Genomic DNA, 26601 nt, shown 5'->3' with positions numbered 1-26601 from the left:
GTGTCACTCTTCAATGCTTTCTGGGTTTTGCTAATTTTTACCGACGTTTTATCCAAAATATCAGTCAGGTACCAGCCCCCCCTCTTTCCTTCCAACACCGAATCCAAGGTGCCTTCCATACGAGCGTTCATCCAGCGTTGCAGACGAACTTGGAGAACGGTCCGATCCGCCCTTTGTAGATCACCTGTTATTCGCGCCCCCCCCCCCTCGTCCTGTCGTGTCCCCGGTTCGTGTTGAGGGCTCCCCTGTCTACCGAGTTCATAGGTTGCTCGATGTTCGCCCAGGGGGAGGGGTCATCAATTTCTGGTTGATTGGGAGGGTTATGGTCCTGAGGAGAGATGCTGGATCCCCTCCCAGGACATTCTGGACCGCTCGCTTATCGATGATTTCTACCGCTCCCGTCAGTCTCGCCTCCCGTCTTCTAGTGCGCCAGGAGGCGCACCTTGAGGAAGGGGTACTGTCATGATCCTGGCTTTTTCCTTCTTTAATCATCCCTTACCTCCCTCCGCTGGTTGTTTTTGTCCTACTCTCACTCTTACCCCTAATTACCGTCAGCTGAATTCCATTCTCTCATCATCACACCTGTTCTCTATCTGTCTCCTTTGCCTTTGCTATATCTAGCTCTCTTTATGTGTCTGTGTTGTCGGATTACTGTTTAAACTAGATGCACGGAGCTGAATATAATCGTTACTTCATTGTAGTCTTGTCTTGTCCTGTCTAGTCTAGTCCAGCTCTGTCTTATTCAGTGTTTCTTATAGAGCCTCAGTATAGCAGTTGTGTTTACCTCCTCTGTGCTGTACCCAGCGGTCTTCGTAAAGGGTTGCAGCGAACTGCGCTTCTCACCTGTGCTCCTGGTCTCTCCGTTCAAAGAGTCGCCCGGACCTCCGGCAGAAATCCTGAGTTACCTGAGTTAGAAGTGGTCAAGGACCCTGTATTACTTTGTGAATCCTTAGTTCTGTTTATCAGCCGTGCGGCACATCCTTGTTTTCTCATTAAACAAGACTGTACCTGCTTTTGTCTCTGGACCCCTCTCATTTATCACAAGAGGCACATTTTTCCAAAAGTTTCCAAATGTTCCAAATGATAAAGCACAACAAATTCAGCTCTTCTAAGTGAATAAAACTTTTTATCTAATTTTTCTGTTGCCATTTACAAAACTGAAAATGATAATATTATGTTTAATCATTAATGTATTTGGCAACATCTCTTTGGCAATTACTGGTGGGTCACAGGTCTATTTTGAGAGGGTCTTGGACAGCTGAGAAAAATAAATCTAATTGCAAATGAAATAAACTAATAATCATGCATACAGTAATATAACAAAATAAATTGTTTCAATAACAGGATATAACTTTTAAAAAGTACAAAGAAAATTCTGTCCAATCAAATTTGATGGCTCTTTTGTGATACTGTTAAGCTTAATGCAATATTAATTGTAGAGACCAGACTTAATTTGTATGCCAATTTGCAACTTTATTTATTTATGTTATTATTATTATTATTATTATTATTATTAATACATTTTGTTGAAGTAATAATGAATTTGTACAATCTCATCCATATGTTTTAGCAGTGTGTTGGGTTCCCACTTGGCATCCAGTGTAAAATCTGAACCAAAACCAAGTTTTGTTCATTGTGTGACCAATAGCAAAAACTTACTGTATCACATCCTGAATGCTTCCCATAATTCAAGTACCAATCACCTTAAGAAGTAATAATCTAAAACTGGAATCACTGGCTACCAGTGGTGGGCAAGCCAGATTTCTTAATAAACGCAGTTATCTCATCAAGAGAAGATGATAATGCGTATGAAATACTAATTATAGTATTATGAAGATGGCTGAGTCCCAGAATGACATTTTATATAGAGGCTGAATGCTAATTTGGTTCCCTTTCAAAAACAGAGGCTGTGTGTCAGGAATAACTCTTGTTCTTTGCGAATGCATAATGTGAGGGGTACACTCTTGTTTCATTTTAATGCAGAGCCCAGTGTGTGAAAATGGGTCTTGAATGGAAATGCGAGCATGGCTAATTATGATCAGATTTGGATCTCTGCAGATATTAGCACTCGCTAGTGCAGATGAAAGTCTACATACATTAGTTAGAAATGTTCTGCTTCATGAAACAGCATTACTATTCGATTGTGTCTTTGTCATTCTTTGTTAAATGGACAGATTTGAAAACATCATTTACATTTTAATGTGTTATCTTGACATCAAAGCATTATCTTGACATCAACATTCTAACCCTTGATTAGAATATTTAAAGTCAGAAAATTTCTGTTTATTTTCATGTTTCTGTGAGTCTGAGACGTTGAAGACATAATGTCTTGCTTTGGGTTGCATGCATCTTGCTTTGGACTTGACTGACAGACAGCTTGTGTGTTAGCCTTATTTCCTCTATTTACCTCTTTCAGTGGTTGCTCAGTGGCAAGAAAGAATAAAAATATCAATCACATTTTTTTTTAATATATATTAATAATAAATGTGTATATTTTAATAAAAGTGTTCATAAATTACTAATTACTCATTTACAAGTGCATTATGAATTGAAGATAAACATTTATAACTGCATAACTAAAAAAGTTGATTTCATCGCAATACTGGCTAAATAGTGGGCCGTTTTTAACTCATATGTTATAAATGCTTAATACATTACATTTACATTTACATTTATTCATTTAGCAGAAGCTTTTATCCAAAGCGACTTACAAATGAGGACAGTGGAAGCAATCAAAAACAACAAAAAGAGCAATGATATATAAGTGCTATAACAAGTCTCAGTTAGGTTAACACAGTACACATAGCATGGGAAAACAGATAATAAAGAGAATAAAAAAAGAATAGAGTAAGCTAGTGTTAGAGGTCTTTACACACACACACACAATTGCATAATAAATGAAAAGAAAATAGAATACAAAAAGATTAGAAAGGTAGTTAGTTTTTTTTTTTTTTTTTTTTTTTTAAGAATAGAATTAGAATAGTGAGTGCTAAAGTTAGAGGGTTAAATAAAGATGGAAGAGATGGGTTTTAACCGATTCTTGAAGATGGCTAAGGACTCAGCTGCTCGGATTGAGTTGGTAATATTGATTGATTTTAATACATATTTCACTCAATACCAGGTTCTTGATTTATTTCCCTATGCACCAGATATATACTATTTTAATGAGACAGAATTGTGTTTGTGAGACAGAATGTGGTTTTCTCATTTATATCTCATGACTTATGTCATTGTTATTACTAGGGGTTACCCCGATTAGTCAACGATTCTAAGCTTCGATTCACTCAAAAAAATAAATCGTTGGTCTAACTTAATATAATTATGACACCTATTTCCACACATTTGAATGGTGTTGTCTCAACTTAATTTAGGCAAATGGAACCCAAGAGCAAAATTCATTTTGAACCAACAAGATCAAATCATTTTCATTTCAATCATTATTTCGGAATTTTTGTAAACTATTTAATCTTGTTGAGCCAATTAATCTTAATCACTTAAACAGAAATAGTGTCAACTACTACTGTTAAGTTAATTGTACAACTTTATTTACTTCAAACAAATGTTTAATTATTGACATGTTTATCAAAATGTAATTTAATGCACAAATAAATGTTCTCAAAGTGAATGTCACAAGTTTCTCTTTATTCTTAATTCAAGGCAAATTTTCAGGTGAAAAAATTCAAAAAATATAATCCAAGATGAACAATATTGATATTTCAATGTATATTCACAGCTTATACCTTCTGAATTCAAGATTTAGTCTTTTGAGAATACACACATAAGGTAACTTACTCCAGCATCTTGTTCTTGAGGGCTTGAACCTTTGGTGAAAGTTTTTGTCCATCCAAGTTAAAGAACACTTTCCGGATTACCTCAAATGTAGCTTTGCGTTCTCATGGGTAGCTGAGGTTCAAGCCGTAAGTAAGTCCAAACAGCATGGCCACTGCTACAGCTACGTTCTTCAAAGAGCAGAGAACCTCAGTCCCTTCAATCACAATACCAACGTCCACAGGTTTATCTCCTGGTTGGTGTCCTTCGGATCGGACGATGTAGATCCCCATTACCATCTGCTCTATGGCTTCTTTAGCATTCACCCAGTCGCAATCCTGTGCAAGACAAATAAAATGTGTTTCACGTGTAAAACAACAATATTTATTAGTGACAGTAAATATTAGGGGTGCAACGGTTCAAAATGCTCACCGTTCGGTTCGTATCACGGTACGGTTCAGTATGTGCTATGTTCAGGGAAAATAGGACTACTTTAAAATAAAAAATAAGAAAACAACAACAAATAAGCAAACTACAAGCAACATTACAAATTAATACAATAGATCAAAGATTTAAATAAAATAAACAGCGCTTTTCAGTTTTTTCAGGTTTCTAACAGTAGTTTTTTTTTAGGTACAGAAAATGGATAATCAAATATAAAATAACTGCATATTATCTTCACTGAATAAATTAAAGATTAATCATTATTGAAGTGACATAAGCTATTCAGTCAAGAGAAGTTAGTGATTTCTTTGTCATTTGTTGTGTGATTTAACATTAAAAACACAGGCAGCAGGAATAGTTTTTTTTCACGATCCAGTACATACTGTTAAACATATGTCTTTCTCTTTTAATATAACCTCACTTAAGACATAACAGAAAATATTTGCTAGGATACTCACCAAGACGGGCATATTGATATATTTTTTGTATGAATTTGGCCTCTGAAGCACAAGACTCTGTATTTGCACGCTCACAAATCATCTCACAGTTCTCTTTTGCATCTTGCTCCTGAATGTTTAAGTTAGCAAGGCTTAAATAAGTTTAGTTTAAACAAAGATAGCAACAGCGTTCATGACTGGACGTTAGAGCAGCATACGGACGGACGGCACTCTCATTGAACAAAGTTTACAAAGAGTGACTGTTTGGTCCACGCTTTTTGATTAGAATGCACAGCCATCAACTGAAACATACATTTATATGAACTCTGTCTGTTTTCCACGTTACTATTTTAAACAAACCTTATTAGCCTACAGATGCATCGTCATTTGAGGTGGACCACGGTGCAAGTGCGTGTCGAACCGTAAGTAGAACAGTACGGTTTGATTTTTTTACAGAGAACCGTTGCACCCCTAGTAAACATATGAAACCCTTAACAAGCGTACAAAACATAACGTAAACATGAAAGTGAAGAAGAGAAAAGCTTTTTCTTACATTGTACTCCTAGAACAGCTGTACACGGTCATCTAAGTATACACACACTGCTTTGAGGATGCATTCTCTTTCCATGTCTATGCTGTTTTTCTGTAAAAAAAAGGCACAAAAAAATTGATTATTTGACCATAGCATATCGATAACCAAGTATAACAGTACATACAATCTGTTTGAAAGTTCACCCAATAATAAAAATTATATCATTTATTAATCACCCTCGTGTCATGCTGGAAAACATTCGTTCATCTTTGGATCACAAATGAAGATTTTTTTGAAACAAATGAAGAAGTTTTCTGTCCTGCCATAAACAGCTATGCAACTGAGACTTTGATACTTCAAAAAGTTCATGAAGAGATCATAAAACGAATCCATATGAATTGAGCAGTTTAGTCAATTTTTTCTGAAGACTCGCTTTATATTATGAACAGATTTAATTTAGTTCTTTATTCACATATAAACATTCATCAACTCGCAGATCAGTTGTGGTGAACGGAAGCTTAAGCATGATTGTTTGACATGCGAGAACCAATGAGGTTAATTCGCGTTACGCAGCACGTTTGATCTTCTGTTTTTGGGCATCAAGCAGGTTCAGTTGACCTTCTGTTTATGTTTGCTGATCAATGTTTGTATGCAAGTAAAAGCCTAAATTAAATCTGTTCATCATACTTTCGCACATCGAACTTATTAAAGCACCAATGTCTCAGTTGTGTCGCTGTTCATGAAAGGACAGAAATCTTTCAGAATTCATCAAAAGATCTTCATTTGTGTTCCAAAGATGATTGAAAGTCTTACGGGTTTGAAACAACATTAGGGTGAGTAATTAATGACAGAATTTTTGGCTGAACTAACGCTTTAAGAACATCACTAATACAACTTACCACATGAAAAAGTTTACTAAAACCCATGCATGGGATGCTGTTTATTGCTCTTGTACAAACTTTAAAATAAAATAAAAATATATAAAAATCATTTTTACATAAATTTGCAGTGTTCTCATCTTTACCTGAACAGAAATCTCCTACAGAATGCTCAGCAGCAGTCGCCTGAATGAAATGGCTAATTTTATAACTGAAACAATCTAATAAAATAACTATCAATTGTATGAAATCAGAAAATTACATTATCCATTTCTATGTTGGTTATCAAAACATTAGTTATTTCCAAGCACACACTAATAAATCACTTTAAACTTTGCTTTATTTTATTACAGTAATAATGAGCCATTTTTCTAAACCCATTTAAGAATATTCCTTAATACAACTTACCACGTGAAAAAGTAGACTACAACCCAAGCATAGGAAGCTGTTTAATGAGCTCTTGTAAAAACCTGTAAAATAAAAAAAATGATTACATAAATTTTCTGTGTTTTTGTATTTACCTTTACAGATGCTTCACCTACTACATGATCAGCAGCTCTGTAAAACTATATATATATATATATATATATATATATATATAATTAGCATAAGATGTAGGGCATTCAATTAAACTATGATTGTGTTATTATTTCCAAATGTTTAGTGTCACTACACAAACAGTTCTGGAGAAATCGGACCATCCTGCTCTAGCGAGGAAACCGAAGATTTATGTCGCATTTTCCTGTGCAATAAGCATTATAACTGAAATCAATATAAGATGTGAATGCTTTCCGGACTCCGGAAGGCAAGTTTTGATCATTATATTTCATACAAACAAATATCAATTTGTCTTTAAATCATGCTCATTTAATTACAGCAACTGTAACAATAATAAAACGTAATACAATAATGTGCAGTAGCAATTATAACACACAGTGATAAGTTTAAAGTATATCACGTTTAAGATCAACGAATTTGAACATGTAACAGGAGTAAGGGAATCACTTAAGGCCCGTTCACACCAAGCACGATAACTATAAAGATAACGATAAAGATGTAGTTCTAAAAATCGTTCTCAATATTAAGGAATAGCGGAGTCCACCCCACAACTATAACGATAAAGGCAAAGAGAAACGATATCATTGGAATCACTTTCAGAACGATTTTTTTTTCTGATGAACGATAAAAACATTGCCAACCAATCAGAATCAATCCTGCTGTAATGAGCTCGAGAATTTAAAGCAGCAGACACGCGTCCGCTTAGAATACACAGGCAATATCGTTTGCTGGTGTGGACGCTAATATCGTTATCTTTATAGTTATCTTTATAGTTATTGTTCTTGGTGTGAACGGGCCTTTATGGTCACAGTATCATCTGTGTGAAATTAAAACGCGTGCATCCTAATCCTGTGCGACCATAGTCAAATGACACAGGCCTAGTGCGCATGTGCTCTATACTGTATTCCACACCGCCTGGCTGCTTGTTGATTTACATCAAGCATATTTTGTATTTACATTGACATCATTGTTTCTTAATTCGTTTTTACATTAATTCGCAGTGTTCTCATCTTTACTTGTACAGAAGCATCAACAGCACGCTCAACAACAGTCGCCCGAACACGTTAACTGAAACAATCTAGTAAAATAACGCTTGCAACAGGAGTTAGAACTAAGCGATTACTGCATTAATGTTAAATTATGTACATACATGCAGGCATTTATATCGATTTACTATGTTTTTATCGAGTATGAACATGTGACTAATAGAGTAGTTCAAATATTCCAATAAGCGGTCAAATATCCGCTTAATGTTGAATTCTGACTGATTTAAATATTTTTACTCTCTATCAGCACAATGCAGACAAAGATGATAAAGGATTTTTGAACTTACCAATTCTACAGCATTCCAGCATGGACTCCATCACGTTAATGGCACCCGCGGTAACTGACGAGGTCACGTGGATTTCCTGTCATCTGCGCATGCGCTAAAGTAGTAGTTTGACTCGAATCATTTTTTTTCGTTGTTTCGACCCAAATGAATTGAGCTCTTTTAAGGTTGTATGGATTTAGTTCAGACTGATTTAAAATAATTGTGTACATCCCTTAAACTGATTAATTGTATTTGTTTCAAAATGCTCTATTTATTTTTATCGAACAACACCCAGATTTCTTTTTTTTTTGAGTGTTCAAGGAGCCTGATTTGACTACCAGTCCCACCGTCGAATATTCGCAGGGTGTTATGATTATGCCATTTTGACTATATGGGGGAGCTCAAATTTCTGATTTCACATAGAACTACCAGTTTTCTCCCAATAATTGTATGTACAGCCTATTATGATAAAGCTGTAAATAAGAGTCTGAAAAGAAAGAAGCTTCAAATAAATATTTGAAGTGCGTGAATAAATATAACCACCCCAATAGATTTATGTTTCAATTTCCATAATCCGTGACCGACAGAGGAGAATCTTGGTGACATGGGATTATAACAAGACTCAAATTTACACAGGCAAAGACTAGATTTTTTCGATCAGGTAGGGTACAGTTGATTTCAAAACATTTCAGCTGGTATATATATATATATATATATATATATATATATATATATATATGTGGATATATTATTTACCTGATATATGATGCATTTGTTTGAGTCAAGCGCTTCATTGTAGTACTACAGTGATTATCTCTTCAGTGCGCAGCGCGAGCAGGTACAAAGCAGAATATTAATAACTATGAATGGGACTGTCATACACATACCATTATAATGAGAACACCATTCTAAATGTATTTTTAGTTTAGCTGCCATGTTTCTGCACATTGTTGCGTGAAGAATGTGTCCACAAAATGAGTTCATTCAGAGCCGTGCAAACATATTCGTCTGCATTCTGGCCCTTTTTGAGGATGGCCTGTAAGTATTAATATTAATGTTATGTTGTATAAATAACTAAGCTTATTCTATATGAAATGATGAGTTTAATCCCATTGATTAAAAACTTGCTATCAAATGCGTTACCAGTGTTGGGGAGTAACTAGTTACATGTAACGGCGTTACGTAATTTAATTACAAAATTAATGTAACTGTAATTAGTTACAGTTACTAAGAAAAAATGAGTAATTAAATTACAGTTACTTATGAAATTTTTAACGATTACAAAGGGGATTACATTTGAATATTTACACACATCCACATACAGATTTAACTGATTTCTTTCCCAAATTGCACTGACTATTATGAGACATACGACCTAATAATTTCCGGGATGCGGAAATACAGTCTGGTTTATAGAATCCAATCATAAAAACGAAATGCCTAACGCGGACGGAATGTGCCACATTTTGGATGACTAAATCAAAAGTAGGTAAGTACACTTGAATCAAAACATGACATCGACTAGTGTCTGTGAATATTAAGCTCCAAAAATGCAATATGACTCCTGCACGTTCCGCGTGTCTGTGGAAATCAGGCGCGGACTGGACACCGGGAGAACCGGGACAATTCCCGGTGGCCTGGCAGTCGATTTGGTCCTCTATTTTAATATTATTATTGTATAATTGCCTGCCGAATGTACTAAAGCGATCATTTGCGAATCTGCCATTTAATAATTAAATCTCTAAAAAGTCATGAAGTGTTAGTCATGACTCGCGCGCTCTCCGCGCCTCCGCCAAACGGGTTGGATCAGACTCAGAGTAATCAATGCGAGAGAGAGAAAATAGAGTGGAGTGTGGAAGCGCACAGCTGGAGCAGAGAAGCAGAACTATACTGTTCAGGGTTTCAGGTCAGTTTCATCTGTAAAGATGCTTTTTTGTCTTTGTTTTTTTATTTATTTGATCAAGCAGCAGCACGTTGCTCATCAGTCATCACTCAAAATACTATTTAAAGGACATCATTATTATAAACGTTATTATTAACGTTTTATTATTTTACTATAAACCCAGAGAAAATGTTTAGCTACTATTGTTTAACTGTGGTAACCAAAAATGTAAAATTATTTTACAAATGTATTTATTTAAAAATAAATACAAATCCATTTGCAAAATAAAAAACAAAACAAGGTTATTGTATTTTTATATAGGCTAATAAAAGCATGGTCAATTTTTGCAAGGGAAAAACATGACTCGTGTACAGTATTAGGATTTTTCTATAAACATATTGTAGTATTGTAGAGTATTGTATTGTAAAGTATAGTTTTGTTCAATCTTGAGTATTAAAGTCCTGAGAAAGATGGATAACAGGGCAAAATAAAGAGACTGAAGAGAAAAATGGAAGTGAAGGTGCAGTTCAGGAGATTTAATTATTTTGCATGTCCCCAAATTAAAGATTTAAACCTTTTTTATGCCAGGTCCATAAAAAAAAAATTGTTTTGTCCATGAATTTGTTTGTATGAGTTTGAATTTTCCAGTCTGAATTTTTTTCCCAGTCCGCCCCTCCTGTAAATTAATGGCAAAGACATGGTTTCATTTACTACACATAGGCTATCATCATATCATATACAAAGAGACAGCAGTTTAAAAAAACACCAATGTTTCAGGAGTTTATTATACAGAATATGACACATGCTTATTAGATAACTGTATTTGAATTGATATATATGCTTTTATTTATTATTCTTTAATTTTCACAAATTTAGAAAAGTAATCAAAAAGTACTCAAAAGTAATTAGTTACATTACTTTAATAAAGTAATTGAAAAAGTTACACTACTATTACATTTTAAACAGGGTAACTTGTAATATGTAACCTATTACATTTCCAAAGTAACCTTCCCAACACTGTGCGTTACTCTACTGGTCATCTTCAGCCCCGCACAGCTAAAATCAGAAATGCAGAACATTAATAACTACTGTCATATAGACTAACCTTATAATGAGAGCACTATTGTAAAAGATAAATAAATTGTGAATTGTTTTGGGTTCACTGACGTTTAGTGTTAACTATCTTTTAATCAAAAAACACTCTTTGTGTTTTAACTTCAGTAATTATGGCTGTCGAATATCTGACTTGACTCAATGTATTTTGCCCCACCCCCAAACATATGATTTGACTATCAGTCGAATATCGGCAAGATTCGAAAATTCAAATTGTACTATGAAATTCCTCAGTCGGGGACACCCCTAGTTCTTACCATAAACTATTTTGTATCTTACATGGTACTCTGCAAAAAACAATTATGTATATATATATAATAATTATGTATATATATGTGTATGTGGGGGGGGGGGGTCAAATATTAGTTACCTGTGAGCCATTATGTAGAGTGAACTATTAGTTCATGGATTTTAGATGTTGTTAATCTGTGAAAGTGAACATTAATGTAAAGTGAACACCTGTGAACCATATATTAATGAGTTGTACACATTAATAATATATGAAAGTTCTGCAAAAAATGTTGTGTATGTACACAGGAGTGGAGCCAATCTTGTAGTCAGTCAGCAATAGCGGGGTATTCACATTCATGATTGCAAGGGGAAAGTGGAAAGGCAGAAAACACTTGCAGAATTATCCGAGCTCCAGAGAACAGATGCTGTGCAGGCCCACTGCTTTTTATTCCAGTTAATGCATTTTATATATATAAAAAAATAAAAATAAAATAAATGAATAAATAAAATAAAACTTTAAAAAAGGTTTTATTATTACAGTATTTATTATGTATTCCCTACTTTAAAAATATTTTTCAAAGTTGTGAATAAAGCTTAGTCAGTGTGTTTTACCAAAACGTCTTCAAAATGTTGAAATGCTTAATTTGCTGATTCTAATTATTTGTGAAATGTATTATGTCTGAGAAAAAACAGTTTCAACACCCTTTTATTTGTTCAATGTAATAAATATGTACACCAATATTTCCCAGAGAAAAAATAATAACAATTAAACACTTTTTCTTACTGTAAATGTTTACATGACAGGGGATGGATGGATTCAATAAAGATCAATTGGATAAAAAAAAATCTATTACACATATTTCTGATATAAAATTGACTGAAAAAAAAAACTAGTTTTAAACACTTTTAGAGAAATCAACCATTTGTGTAATCAGACATTTGACTGGAAACTTTGCTGAGTGAGAGCTAGAGCAGCCACAGTCTTCTCCATTCTCAGCACAGTTGTTTGGTCATTGAAATACTTTATTTGTGAAACATGACTCAAAGTCAATGGTGCAGTTCTTCACAGGCCTCGGTGGCCCCCGCTGCCATAACAGGCTCTTTAAATCTAAATGTAGATGCTATCGTGCTGTTAAGTGCCAAATCCATAAATGTAGTGTGCAAGATTGCGTTTCTCATAACAGATGCTCAAAAATCCATTTCCTTTCCTTTAATTACATTTCAGCAATGTTTCCGCTCCTAACTTTGAGCAATTCATCGTATATTGGTCAGTTCAATAAAAAAATAAAAAAAATAAATCTAGCAAATCACAGTAACGTTGGCCCCTGTGAATGTAATCTTCCCTCCAGAGTAAACAATTACAAATTGAATCAGATGAAGCCTTGCGACTTAACGCAATGACTTGTGGGTATATTTGAACCAGACCTACACCAATAATCTTCATCCTTTCCAGCAAGCATGTTATTACATAGATACCATTATTGATCTGCAGGAATAGCAGGTTTTTCTCCCCTGCTCTGGCTGCTTCGTTTCCACATGTGCTTGGCTCCTCTGGATAATAGCTTTGGAAGGATTGCTGAGGCGCGAGCAAACATAATTCCCAGTTGTGCTACCAACACTCAAGCAACAGGTGTTGAATTGCGACCTCTGAATGGAGGTGTGCATGCAGAGAATGTAACAGCATTCCTCATAAGATCTACACAGCTTTTCATCTGAAAATGAAGATTCAACTTACTAAATTGCAAAGAGTGTCATGCTCAGTGAAAAACAAAAGATGAAATACATGAAATAAATGATTGCAATTAGGTAGAATATAACAATAATCACCCTTATGAAAAAGAAGTGTACGTTAACATACTTTTAAAAAAAAAAGTGATTTTTTTTTTAGAAAAATATTTTTGGTCAGTGGTCACACACTTCTTAGTAATTTTTTTTTTATGTAATGTCATAGTTGTCTTTGAAATGTGTTTACTGCTGATTGCACTGACAAAGAGAGCAGCCCGAAAAATGGAGCCCAGCTGGAGGAAAACAAAACTAGAGGTATTTCGTATTGCTTGGCGGGAAAGTAACCTATCCTACAGAAAAGCATTAAAAACTGCTAGATCCGATTACTTTTCTTCTCTTTTAGAAGAAAACAAACATAACCCCAGGTATTTATTCAACACAGTGGCTAAATTAACGAAAAATAAAGCCTCAACAAGTGTTGACATTTCCCAACATCACAGCAGTAATGACTTTATGAACTACTTTACTTCTAACATCGATACTATTAGAGATAAAATTGTAACCATTCAGCTGTCAGCTACAGTATGTCACGGTTCGCGAATGCACCGTCTCCAGCTGTAGTCATGTTATGTCATGTTGATTGGTTCTTGTGGGTGTTGCCACTGATCGCCTGATCAGCGGCAGGTGCATCTCATTCCACCGCCTATTTAACGCCCTGTCTTTCGTCTCCTGTTTGTCAGATCCTTGTTTGAGGTCCTCGTGTCGATGTCTGTTCGTGCTCCTGTGTTCCTGTCTTTGCTCTGTGTCCTGCTTCAGTCTTCATCGGATATTCACAGTCATTCACGGATTATCACCGCCGATCACCGATCTACCATCACCGCCATCGCTACCAACGCACTCCAACCACCTACCCACCTGTCTGTGCTGCCATCGTGGTTCCTGCGTCACTCACCAGCATTCATCCATCATACTTCTGTCAATAAACTACCTTTACTTGCATCTGCCTCCTGTCCTCCATTGTTAGCGTCACAGAACGATCTGACCAACATGGAGGCAGCGAGTAATCAACCCTCCTCTCTCGAAGCTTTCCTCAGCGCCAGTGTTCGGAGGATGGACTCCCAGGAGCGGACTCTTAACGACACTGGTCGCGCGGTTCAGGCTTTAGTGACGCAGGTGTCCGAGCTCACCCAACAGTTCCAGCTATTACGAGCTCCCACTGCGCCACTCACACCGCCTGTTCCACCAGCACCATCGGAGGCCCCCTCCCAGCCGGAACCACGCCTCCCGATTCCGGAGGCTTACTCAGGTGAACCCGATTATTGTAGAGCTTTCCTTAACCGTTGTGATATGCATTTTGCCCTCCAGCCTAGAACGTTCGCCACTGAGAGGGCCAAGGTGGCGTTCGTCCTGACCCTGCTCTCTGGGAGGGCGGCATTGTGGGGAACAGCGGTGTGGGAGAACCAGGACCCATGCTGCGCCTCGTTCCAGGCCCTCTCCGCCGAGATGAGACGGGTCTTTGAACGGGCCGCCGCAGGACGGGAGGCGGCCAGGAGGCTGGCGGAGTTGCGCCAGCACGAGAGATCCGTCTCGGACTACTCCATCGAGTTCCGGACCCTGGCAGCGGAGTGCCATTGGAACGAGGAGGCGCAGTGGGACATGTTCCTGCATGGGCTGGCTGACCGCGTCCAGAGGGAGATCTACGCCCTGGACCTTCCCCCGTCGTTCAATGGACTCATTGAGCTGGCCCTTCGGGTCGACGCACGTCTGGCACGGATGGAGAGGAGGGGGCTACTCAACACCCCATCCAGGGGACCGGCAGACGTGCGGTTCAGCGGCGGGGACGTGGCCAGCCCCGTCTACGATCACGAGCCCATGCAGGTAGGGCGAGCTCGGCTTTCCCGGGAGGAGAAGGAGAGGCGGAGGTCCCTGGGCCTTTGCCTTTACTGCGGGGGAGCCGGACATCAAGCCCACGCCTGTCCGGTAAAAGGCCAGGCCCGGTAGTACGTATGAGGCTACTATCGGGTGGGATCTCCGCCGAGAAGACCTCATCATCATCATCATCATCACCATCATCTTCTACGCTCCTCCCGGTATGGCTGCGGTGGTCAGCACAGACACATCACTGTCAGGCACTACTGGATTCCGGGGCAGAAGGTAACTTCATGGACAGCACATTAGCCCACAAGCTCCACATCCCCCTCAGACCTCTTCCGCACCACATCACGGTTCACGCCCTCACTGGTCAGCAACTTCCCACCATATCATACATCACTGAAGACATTACACTCATCACCTCTGGCAATCACTCCGAAACCATCTCTTTTCACATCCTTGACTCTCCCCTGGCACCCATTGTCCTCAGACACCCTTGGCTCCTCCTCCACAACCCTAGCATTGACTGGCTCTCTAACTCCATTTTGTCTTGGTGTAAAAGGTGTCATGAGTCTTGTCTAGTGTCTGCCTGTCCGTCTGTGTCTGTGTCTGTGTTGCAGGAGGAGGCGGTGGATTTGTCTAACGTGCCCCCGCTGAGTACCTCCATCTGAAGGAAGTGTTCAGTAAGTCTCGGGCTGCTTCTCTTCCTCCGCATCGTCCTTACGACTGTGCCATAGATTTACTATCAGGTAAGTCTCCGCCTAAGGGCAAACTCTATTCACTTTCTGTTCCAGAGAGGGAGGCTATGGAGAAATATATTTCTGATTCTCTAGCTTCCAAATTCATCCGCCCTTCCTCTTCTCCTGCGGGGTTCTTTTTTGTGGGAAAGAAGGACGGATCTCTGCGACCTTGTATTGATTACCGGGGACTGAACAACATCACGGTAAAGAATACTTATCCTTTGCCGTTGATGTCTTCGGCCTTCGAGAGGTTGCAGGGAGCGTCAATTTTCACAAAACTGGACTTACGCAATGCGTATCATTTGGTTCGGATCAGGGAGGGGGATGAATGGAAGACCGCTTTTAACACCCCCAGAGGGCACTTTGAATACTTGGTTATGCCCTTTGGGCTCTCCAACTCCCCAGCGGTCTTCCAGGCACTCGTCAACGACGTGCTGCGAGATATGATCGATCAGTTCATTTATGTCTACCTGGACGACATATTGATTTTTTCCTCTTCTCTCCAGGAACATGTGCAGCACGTCCAACGAGTGCTTCAGAGGTTGCTAGAGAATGGGCTTTTTGTCAAGGCGGAGAAATGCGAATTTCATGCACAGTCAATTCCATTTTTGGGGTATATCGTGTCGACTGAGGGAATACGCATGGATCCCGAGAAGGTTAAGGCTGTGGTAGAATGGCCAAGCCCAGATTCCCGTAAGGCCCTACAGAGGTTTCTGGGGTTCGCTAACTTCTACCGGCGTTTTATTCGCAACTTCAGCCAACTAGCCGCACCTCTGACCGCCTTGACCTCCGCCAGAACTGCGTTCAGGTGGTCGGACACAGCTCAGGCTGTGTTTGCTAAACTGAAGAGCCGTTTCATTTCAGCCCCTATTCTGATTACCCCTGACCCTACACGTCAGTTCGTGGTGGAGGTCGACGCATCAGAGGTGGGGGTAGGAGCGGTGTTATCGCAACGTTCTCCCTTAGACGACAAGGTCCACCCTTGCGCGTGTTTCTCATATCGTTTATCTCCGGCAGAACGAGAATTGTTGGCAGTCAAGATGGCATTGGAGGAATGGCGTCACTGGTTAGAGGGATCGGGGGTTCCCTTTATAGTATGGACTGACCACAAGAATTTAGAGTACATTAGCACCGCCAAGAGGTTGAACTCCAGGCAGGCTCGGTGGGCACTTTTTTTCGGACGTTTTGACTTTACTATCTCGTACCGCCCGGGTTCCAAGAATATCAAACCCGATTCTTTGTCGCGTATTTTTGACCATTCCGAACGCCCGTCCACTCCCGAGTGTATTTTTCCTGAGACATTAGTGGTCTCCACTCTCACATGGGAGATCGAATCGAAGGTCAGAACGGCCTTAGAAGGGGTAACGCCTCCGCCCGGGTGTCCACCGAACCGTTTATTTGTGCCGGAGGGATTAAGGTCCAACGTTATCCAGTGGGGACATTGCTCGAATGTAGCTTGCCATCCAGGGGTTAACCGTACTAGATTTTTAGTCAAGCAACGATTCTGGTGGCCACTTATGGCTCGCGACATTCACAGTTTTGTTTTGGCTTGCTCGGTTTGTGCCACTGGTAAGACTTCCAATCGGCCCCCTGATGGGTTACTCCAACCGCTGCCGGTTCCTTCGAGACCCTGGTCCCACATCGCTCTAGATTTTATTACCGCCCTCCCGCCCTCCCAGGGCAACACGGTAGTTTTAACCGTGGTGGACCGGTTCTCGAAGGCAGCCCACTTTATTCCCTTGCCCAAATTACCTTCAGCCAAGGAGACAGCGTTGACTGTCGTAGACCACATCTTTCGTTTACATGGCCTCCCGATAGATGTGGTTTCCGACAGGGGACCCCAATTTGTGGCTAAATTTTGGCAAGAATTCTGTAGACTACTGGGAGCGACTGTAAGTCTGTCCTCAGGGTTTCACCCCCAGAGCAATGGTCAAACCGAGAGAGCCAACCAAGATTTGGAAAGGGTGTTGCGATGTTTGGTCTCCAAGAATCCTTCCTCCTGGAGCCAACAATTGTCTATGGTGGAGTACGCCCACAATACCTTACCAGTATCAGCTACGGGCCTATCTCCTTTTGAGTGTAGTGTAGGTTACCAGCCACCTATTTTTCCTAGTATGGAATCCGAAGTTGCGGTCCCCTCCGCTCACGCCTTCGCCCAGAGGTGCCACCGCACTTGGACCAGAGCCCGTGAGACTCTACTCCAAGTGGGGGCGCGCACCAAGGCCAAGGCCGATCGCCACCGGTCTAGGCCTCCCGTATACGTCGTGGGTCAAAAGGTGTGGCTTTCAACCAAAAATATTCCTCTCCGGTCCGTATCTAATAAGTTGGCTCCCAAATTTATTGGCCCGTTTACTGTCACCAAGATCATTAGTCCGGTGGCAGTCCGCCTTAAACTCCCTCCTACGTACAGGAGAATTCATCCCGCTTTTCATGTGTCCAAAATCAAGCCCGTATTTCATTCTCCCATTAATCCGCCTACCCCGGTCCCTCCCCCGCCGCGTCTCGTAGATGGGGAGACCACCTATTTGGTAAATCGTATTCTGGACTCTAGAAGGAGGGGACGCGGATTTCAGTACTTGGTGGACTGGGAGGGTTACGGTCCGGAGGAGAGAAGTTGGGTACCTGCTAGGGACATCCTGGATCACTCCCTTATCGATGATTACAATCGACAGGTAAGAGATTCTGGGGACGCCAGGAGGTGTCCTTAGGAGGAGGGGTACTGTCACGGTTCGCGAATGCACCGTCTCCAGCTGTAGTCATGTTATGTCATGTTGATTGGTTCTTGTGGGTGTTGCCACTGATCGCCTGATCAGCGGCAGGTGCATCTCATTCCACCGCCTATTTAACGCCCTGTCTTTCGTCTCCTGTTTGTCAGATCGTTGTTTGAGGTCCTCGTGTCGATGTCTGTTCGTGCTCCTGTGTTCCTGTCTTTGCTCTGTGTCCTGCTTCAGTCTTCATCGGATATTCACAGTCATTCATGGATTATCACCGCCGATCACCGATCTACCATCACCGCCATCGCTACCAACGCACTCCAACCACCTACCCACCTGTCTGTGCTGCCATCGTGGTTCCTGCGTCACTCACCAGCATTCATCCATCATACTTCTGTCAATAAACTACCTTTACTTGCATCTGCCTCCTGTCCTCCATTGTTAGCGTCACACAGTATCGCATCAGACAGTGCACTATAGACCCCCTGAGGAACAGTTCCACTCATTCTCTACTATAGGAGAGGAAGAATTGTATAAACTTGTTAAATCATCTAAACCAACAACATGTATGTTAGACCCTATACCATCTAAGCTCCTTAAAGAGGTGCTTCCAGAAGTCATAGATCCTCTTCTGACTATTATTAATTCCTCATTGTCATTAGGATATGTCCCCAAAACCTTCAAACTGGCTGTTATTAAGAGTCTCATCAAAAAACCACAACTTGACCCGAAAGAACTAGTTAACTATAGACCAATCTCGAATCTCCCTTTTCTGTCCAAGATACTAGAAAAAGTGGTATCCTCACAATTATATTCCTTCTTAGAGAAAAATGGTATATGTTAGGATTTCCAGTCAGGATTTAGACCGTATCATAGTACTGAGACTGCTCTCCTTAGAGTTACAAATGACCTGCTCTTATCATCTGATCGTGGTTGTATCTCTCTATTAGTTTTATTGGATATTAGTGCTGCGTTTGACACAATTGACCACAACATTCTTTTGTATAGACTTGAAGACTTTGTTGGCATTAATGGAAGTGCATTAGCATGGTTTAAATCTTACTTATATGACCGCCAACAGTTCGTAGCAGTGCATAAAGATGTATCATATCGATCACAAGTGCAGTATGGAGTACCTCAAGGCTCAGTACTAGGGCCGCTACTCTAAACGCTTTATATGTTACCCTTGGGAGATATCATCAGGAAACATGGTGTTAGCTTTCACTGTTATACTGATGATACTCAGTTCTATATTTCTTCGCGGCCCGGTGAAACACACCAATTTGAAAAACGAATGGAATGCATAGTCCATATAAAAAACTGGATGACGAGTAATTTCTTACTGCTAAATTCTGAAAAAAAACAGGTGTTAATTATAGGACCTAAAAACTCTGCATGTAATAACCTAGAACACTGTCTAAGACTTGATGGCTGCTCTGTCAATTCTCCGTCATCAGTTAGGAACCTAGGTGTGCTATTTGATTGCAATCTTTCCTTAGAAAGCCACGTTTCTAGCATTTGTAAAACTGCATTTTTCCATCTCAAAAATATATCTAAATTATGGCCTATGCTCTCAATGTCAAATGCAGGAATGTTAATCCATGCATTTATGACCTCAAGTTTAGATTATTGTAATGCTTTATTGGGTGGTTGTTCTGCACGCTTAGTAAACAAACTACAGCTAGTCCTAAATGCAGCAGCAAGAGTTCTTACTAGAACCAGAAAGTATGACCATATTAGCCCGGTCCTGTCAACACTGCACTGGCTCCCTATCAAACATTGTCTAGATTTTAAAATATTGCTTATTACTTATAAAGCCCTGAATGGTTTAGCACCTCAGTATTTGAATGAGCTCCTTTTACATTATAATCCTCAACGTCCGCTACGTTCTCAAAACTCAGGCAATTTGATAATACCTAGAATATCAAAATCAACTGCGGGGGGCAGATCCTTTTCATATGTGGCGCCTAAACTCTGGAATAACCTACCTAACATTGTTCGGGAGGCAGACACACTCTTGCAGTTAAAATCTAGATTAAAGACCCATCTCTTTAACCTGGCTTACACATAACATACTAATATGCTTTTAATATCCAAATCCGTTAAAGGATTTTTTAGGCCGCATTCATTAGGTAAACCGGAACCGGGAACACTTCCTATACCACCCAATGTACTTGCTACATCATTAGAAGAATGGCATCTACGCTAATATTAGTCTGTTTCTCTCTTATTCCGAGGTCACCGTAGCCACCAGATCCAGTCTGTATCCAGATCAGAGGGTCACTGCAGTCACCCGGATCCAGTACGTATCCAGACCAGATGCTGGATCAGCACCTAGAAAGGACCTTTACTGCCCTGAAAGACAGCGGAGACCAGGACAACTAGAGCCCCAGATACAGATCCCCTGTCTCAGATGACCACCAGGACAAGATGACAGCAAACAGATGATTCCTCTGCACAATCTGACTTTGCTGGAGCCTGGAATTGAACTACTGGTTTTGTCTGGTCAGAGGAGAACTGGCCCCCCAACTGAGCCTGGTTTCTCCCAAGGTTTTTTTCTCCATTCTGTCACCGATGGAGTTTCGGTTCCTTGCCGTTGTCTCCTCTAGCTTGATTAGTTGGGGTTACTTCATCTACAGCGATATTGTTGACTTGATTGCAAATAAATGCACAGACACTATTTAAACTGAACAGAGATGACATCACTGAATTCAATGATGAACTGCCTTTTACTTTCATTTTGCATTATTTACACACTGTTTTTCTAATGAATGTTGTTCAGTTGCTTTGACGCAATGTATTTTGTTTAAAGCGCTATTTAAATAAAGGTGACTTGACTTGACTTTAAAAAAATGAATGATAAACTAAATTAATGTAATTTCTATTATAATAATCTAAAATATTGTAGTTTCTATTAAAATTGTATATCATGTAAATCTATACTTCACAGGGTTACACAATTATGAAAGTATTCATCCATCCACCCATCCATCCATTCATTCATTCATTGGACAAATATTCATTTGTTTATTTATTTAAATACATTTAATACAATTAGGCCCACTTTTTCACACAGGTATTTTGTATTGCTTGTGTTAATATAATAGTACAGTTCAGTGAAGCGCAATATTTGTTTTAAATGAAAGGCCTTTTTTTTTTTTTTAAGATTAGGTTGTTGAATGCTCTGGTTTAAAAATAAAAGTTTCTATGTGCAGGAAACTGCTTAATGGAGGGCATGGAGTCTTGTCTAATGCAGTAAGGCTCTTTATATGCCGTGATTCACAGTGATTCAGTGTTGTGTGGGAGGTCATTTGAGAAGTGGGTTAAGGTGTTGGTTCAGTTTGATAAATGTGTCATTAGCGTTTCCCCTCCAATTACCTTTTTAGGCCGTCTCAAAGGGTTTGACTCTATCCTGACAACCCTGTAATCACAATTCAGAGATGGCAGGAGTGTGACTGAAACTGATAAACTACGCCAACCTTCTAGGACATTTTAGTCAAAGATTGTGAGAACTCAATATCTTGACTCTGCCTCAGTATTTTTACTTTATGTAATGACACTGTGTAAAATAACAGTTAAAACACACAAAACACTTTCCAGGTTTTTTTTTTTTTTTTTTTTACTGTGTTGTGTAAAGGTACTCTTAATTTCAAAATTAATTACTTTTTTTTACAAATATTTTTTAAGAACAAATATTAAGAATTTAATTTAAAAAAATCATAAAAAATACATAATATTTTCAGTGCAGTGCTAAACCTTAAACATTTATAGTATGTTAGATTTTCTTCATTTTAAAATGTAAAAAAATATATATTGGAAAATGTGTTGATCAAAGGATTAAAAAAAGAACTATGTTTGTGTGTGTGTGTGTGTGTGTGTGTACAGTACAGACCTAAAGTTTGGAAACATTACTATTTTTAATGTTTTTGAAAGAAGTTTCTTCTGCTCATCAAGCCTGCATTTATTTGATCAAAAATACAGAAAAAACAGTAATATTGTGAAATATTATTACAACTTAAAATAATAGTTTTCTATTTGAATATACTTTAAAAAATAATTTATTCCTGTGATGCAAAGTTGAATTTTCACCATCATTACTCCAGCCTTCAGTGTCACATGTAACATCCAGTCTATCACATGATCATTTAGAAATCATTCTAATATTCTGATTTATTATGAGTGTTGGAAACAGTTCTGCTGTCTAATATATTTGATGAATAAAAGGTTAAAAAGAACTGCATTTATTCCAAAAAATATATAAAATTCTAATAATATATATTCTAATAATATATTTTCTATACTATCACTTTTTATCAATTTAACACATCCTTGCTGAATAAAAGTATTGATTTTATTAAAAAAAAAAATCACTGACCCCAAATTACTGACCAGTAGTGTATATTGTTATTACAAAATATTTATATTTTAAAAACATAGCTTCTTTTTTTTTTTTTGTTTACTTTGTGAAAAATATTAAGCAGCAGAACTGTTTCCAACTTTGATAATGAATCATCATATTAGAATGATTTCTAAATGATAATGATCCTAAAAATTCAGCTTTGCATCACAGAAATAAATGATAATTTAAAGTATAATGAATTTAAAAACAATTATTTTAAATTGTAATAATATATCACAATATTACATTTTTCTTCTGTATTTTTGATCAAATAAATGCAGGCTTGATGAGCAGAACAAACGTCTTTCAAAAATATTAAAAATAGTAATGTTTCCAAACTTTTGGTCTGTCCTGTATATATGTATATATATAGCAGTTTTCTGGTCTGTTCCAAAAAAAAAAAAAAAATATGAAGCAGTCCGACTGTTTTCAACATGGATAATAATAAGAAATGTTTCTAAAGTACCAAATCAGCATATTAGAATGATTTCTGAAGGGTCATGTGACACTACAGACAGGAGTAATGATGGTGAAAATTCAGATTTGTCATCACATAAATAAATTACTCTCTCTCTCTCTCTCTCTCTCTCTCTCTCTCTCTCTCTCTCTCTCTCTCTCTCTCTCTCTCTCTCTCTCTCCCTCTCTCCTCGCAACACACATATTGTGACAGATACACACTGATATGTATAATATTACCAGACTATATATATGTAAGTCTGGTAATATTATACATATCAGTGTGTATCTGTCACAATATGTGTTTTGCGAACAGCAAGGAAACACAGAATACACAAAACTCTTCTTTTAATTTCAATAACCCAAAGGGGTAATAGGAGCACAGGACACACACGGCTAGACTAATAATCTCCGACAAACTTGAGCTCAATAGACTGGGGTTTTAAACTCAGGATAACTGGGAAACACAGGTGTATGGAATGACTAAATTAACAAGGATATGGAACACATGGGGAAGAAACTAGACCTGGAAACCAATTAACCAACCATGGAAGACAGAAACTGGGTCCCAGAGGTAAAAACACACATAGACAAGTCCATAGTTCTGACAGTATCCAAATGTAAAGCACATTACATAAAAAGATCAGGCTGATCAGGCAGTGTTTGCTTCTAGAGCATTTAAGGTCATGACCTCTCATTAGGATATTCCTCCTTCCCAACATGCCGTCATTGCATTGAAGCACTGGAATAAAGCCTCATGTGACTGAACTATAATTTCTCTAATTAATAGACCCATTTCCCTCTTCAAATCCAGCTGGCCTAAAGAGAATGTTATTGGCACGGGGAACACCCATTAATGTACATCTGTCATGGAAAATGCTTTTTGCTGCTATCAAAGCCTGATCCTGACGTGGCAGAAAGGGGATGTCATAAATGGATAAAAGGATTGTAGCAGCCCTTCATGGAATAAAAGGCACACACTTTAAGATAGCAACAGACTTGAAATTCATAGCACGACTCGCACATGGTTGTATCTTAATAGGAATGTCTGCATGTTTATTGCAATATGAGCTGCTGTGAAAAATAGCATGGCAATTTCTGCATAGTTGATAAAACACCAAACAAAGAGCACTTGTTTACATTTAAATTTATCTTTAAAATTAGAAAACAAAAGTTTTGTGGGGTTCATTTAATGTGTGTGGCTATTATATGTTAGCGTTCTTATAAGAGGACCAAAATGAACAGACCATTTTTTAGGTAAATAGTGCAAATACTGATAAAAAGTTTGATAAAAACTGTAAGGTTGCTACTTCAGCTATGTTGCAACACTGAAGTGTTGTGCTGTTCGTTCAACTATCAAACTGCACAATTTTGGAAATCCTGGTTCTTTCCACAATGGCAATAAAAGGTCTATAACAAACTATTTTATGATGTCTATTTGTATATAACAAATAAAAACAATACACTAATACCGAATCAGAAAACCTTTTAAGCAAATTAATTTTCTATTCCATTTTGTAAATTTGTTTAAAAGATGATTGAAATACTGCAATAGAACCCTAACTTTTGATGGTTTCATGCATGTAAAAGAAGAATGTCAATTTATTTCCCATCTCTGTATTAGTATTGGAGTCTTTTTCATGTTTTGTACTCTGTGAAGGCATTCCAAACCCTTGCAACCTGATTCCCGAGGACTCTGGACCCGCAGAGAGAGAAAATAAACAAAGTTTCAAAGTATAAATGTCATATACTGGCAGGTTTAGCAAATCCGTAGGTGGTCCCAAGGACTTGCAACATGACCTGCAAACTCTGAGGGAATTCAATGCAATGGATCTTTTCATTTCCAGCTACACTGGAACCCAAGCAAATAGCAAACGAGTGTAAAAGAACTCTACAAAAATTCACTGTGCTAAAGACTATAAAAACAATAGAGTGACCATCTTATGTGTTGGTTTATTCATCCTTTTTGCAAGCAGACTTTGTTACAGTATATTTCACAGTGTTACAGTGTATTTTGTTTGAAGAAAATATTGATTTTTTTCTTCTATCTATTAATATATTTAAAAAATGAGAAGCCAATTTGCACATGAAGTGACTTGAATTCACCTCATGAGCATGTTTTAAATACTTTATTAAAAATTAATTTTGAAATTATCTGGGTTGTAAAGTCAAACAGTTGGTGAACTGTTCTGATTTCACAAAGAACAAACAATTTTCATTAAAAAGAATTAATAAATAAAATTGAATGAAAAGAAAACCATATTACATAGTTTGGCGTAATCCACACTAGAGAAAAAATATTTTAACAAAACTGATGTCCACAAAATCAAAGTCTTGTGGTGCGAATAACAAAAGTAATGTGGTGCAACCACCATGCAGAAATGGGAAATGGTATATTAGAGAAGTGCCCAATAGTCCTTCATTACTGTGTGTCCTATTTGAAAGGTAATTGTTTCTCATTGGGATGTCTAAAAATAAATTAGCACGGCACCTTTGTGATAAATCTCCAGCCTTTGGGTGGCGATTTATTGTATCATATTTATTTGTGTAGCACCTTTTCACATTACACATAACTTTAATGCAGCTTTACAGGAGAAGCATGTTTTAAAATTACAATTAAGAATAATTTGTTATCATAGGTGACTGTCAAAAAAAAGGCCATATGGCCAGAAATGTACAACTATGCATCATTCAGTTAGATAAAGACACATTCAAGCAGAAACAATGAACATGGTTAAGGCAGGTGATGATCATAGATAATTATAATGATTGCAATGTAAGGGAAAGGAATTCAGTTTTGTATGTTTATTCAAAGTTTGCACAATCTCCTGTTATCTCTGTTATCTATTATATCTGAGATATAAATAGAACAGCAAATAAAGAAAAATCAACATAGCTGCTGTTCATAACATTCAGAGTAAAGAATAATCATGCACATTTGATCAGAGTTTTAAATGGACAACAAAGTTATTATGAGATGCATTAAATGAACACTTAAAGACGTGAACATTATTGGGAAGGTTATTCCAGAGTATAGGAGCCAAATGCAAAATTGCTAATATCCTTTAGTGGACTTTGCTATAGGTACTACCAAAAGTCCATTGTTTCATTGTCTTTATATGGTACTTTCAATAATACCGTACTAACATGGTAAATATACAAACTTTTATTATTGTTATTATTATTATTCATCTGATAAGTGTTATTTTATTATCATTTAGATGCTAGTTTTGGTTACGCCCTTTATTTTATTTTGAGGTGTCCTTGTTACAATGTAATTTTACATTTAAGTACTGAGCAACATTAATTAACTAAATACTATGGGGTTAGGATTCAGTTTAGGGTTACTTGCATGTTATTATACATAATTTATTGTTATTATAATAATAAGCACATGTAAAGTGTAATCAATTCCACTTTAGAGTTCATGAATGCATGAACTAGCTTTTCTGCATCAGAAACAGAAAACAAGTTTTGTGATTGTTTACAAGAAATTATATTCATATTTATTTAAAATGGAGGAGCAAATTCTGTGATATT

At 38.0% G+C, this 26601-nt stretch overlaps 1 long non-coding RNA gene across 1 annotated transcript; it reads right to left on the bottom strand.

Annotated features, from left to right (window-relative positions):
• Positions 1-3652: 3652 nt before the first annotated feature.
• On the bottom strand, positions 3653-8001 carry LOC132108477 (uncharacterized). Its single transcript, XR_009424460.1, has 4 exons — positions 7951-8001; positions 6468-6529; positions 5203-5292; positions 3653-4106 (listed from the first exon to the last, which is right to left on the bottom strand). It is a non-coding gene; the product is annotated as an uncharacterized LOC132108477 (long non-coding RNA).
• Positions 8002-26601: the final 18600 nt, after the last annotated feature.

The sequence above is a fragment of the Carassius carassius genome, chromosome 28, assembly GCF_963082965.1.
Source record: "Carassius carassius chromosome 28, fCarCar2.1, whole genome shotgun sequence".
NCBI lineage: Eukaryota > Metazoa > Chordata > Actinopteri > Cypriniformes > Cyprinidae > Carassius > Carassius carassius.
This window is presented reverse-complemented; position numbering and strand designations above follow the sequence as displayed.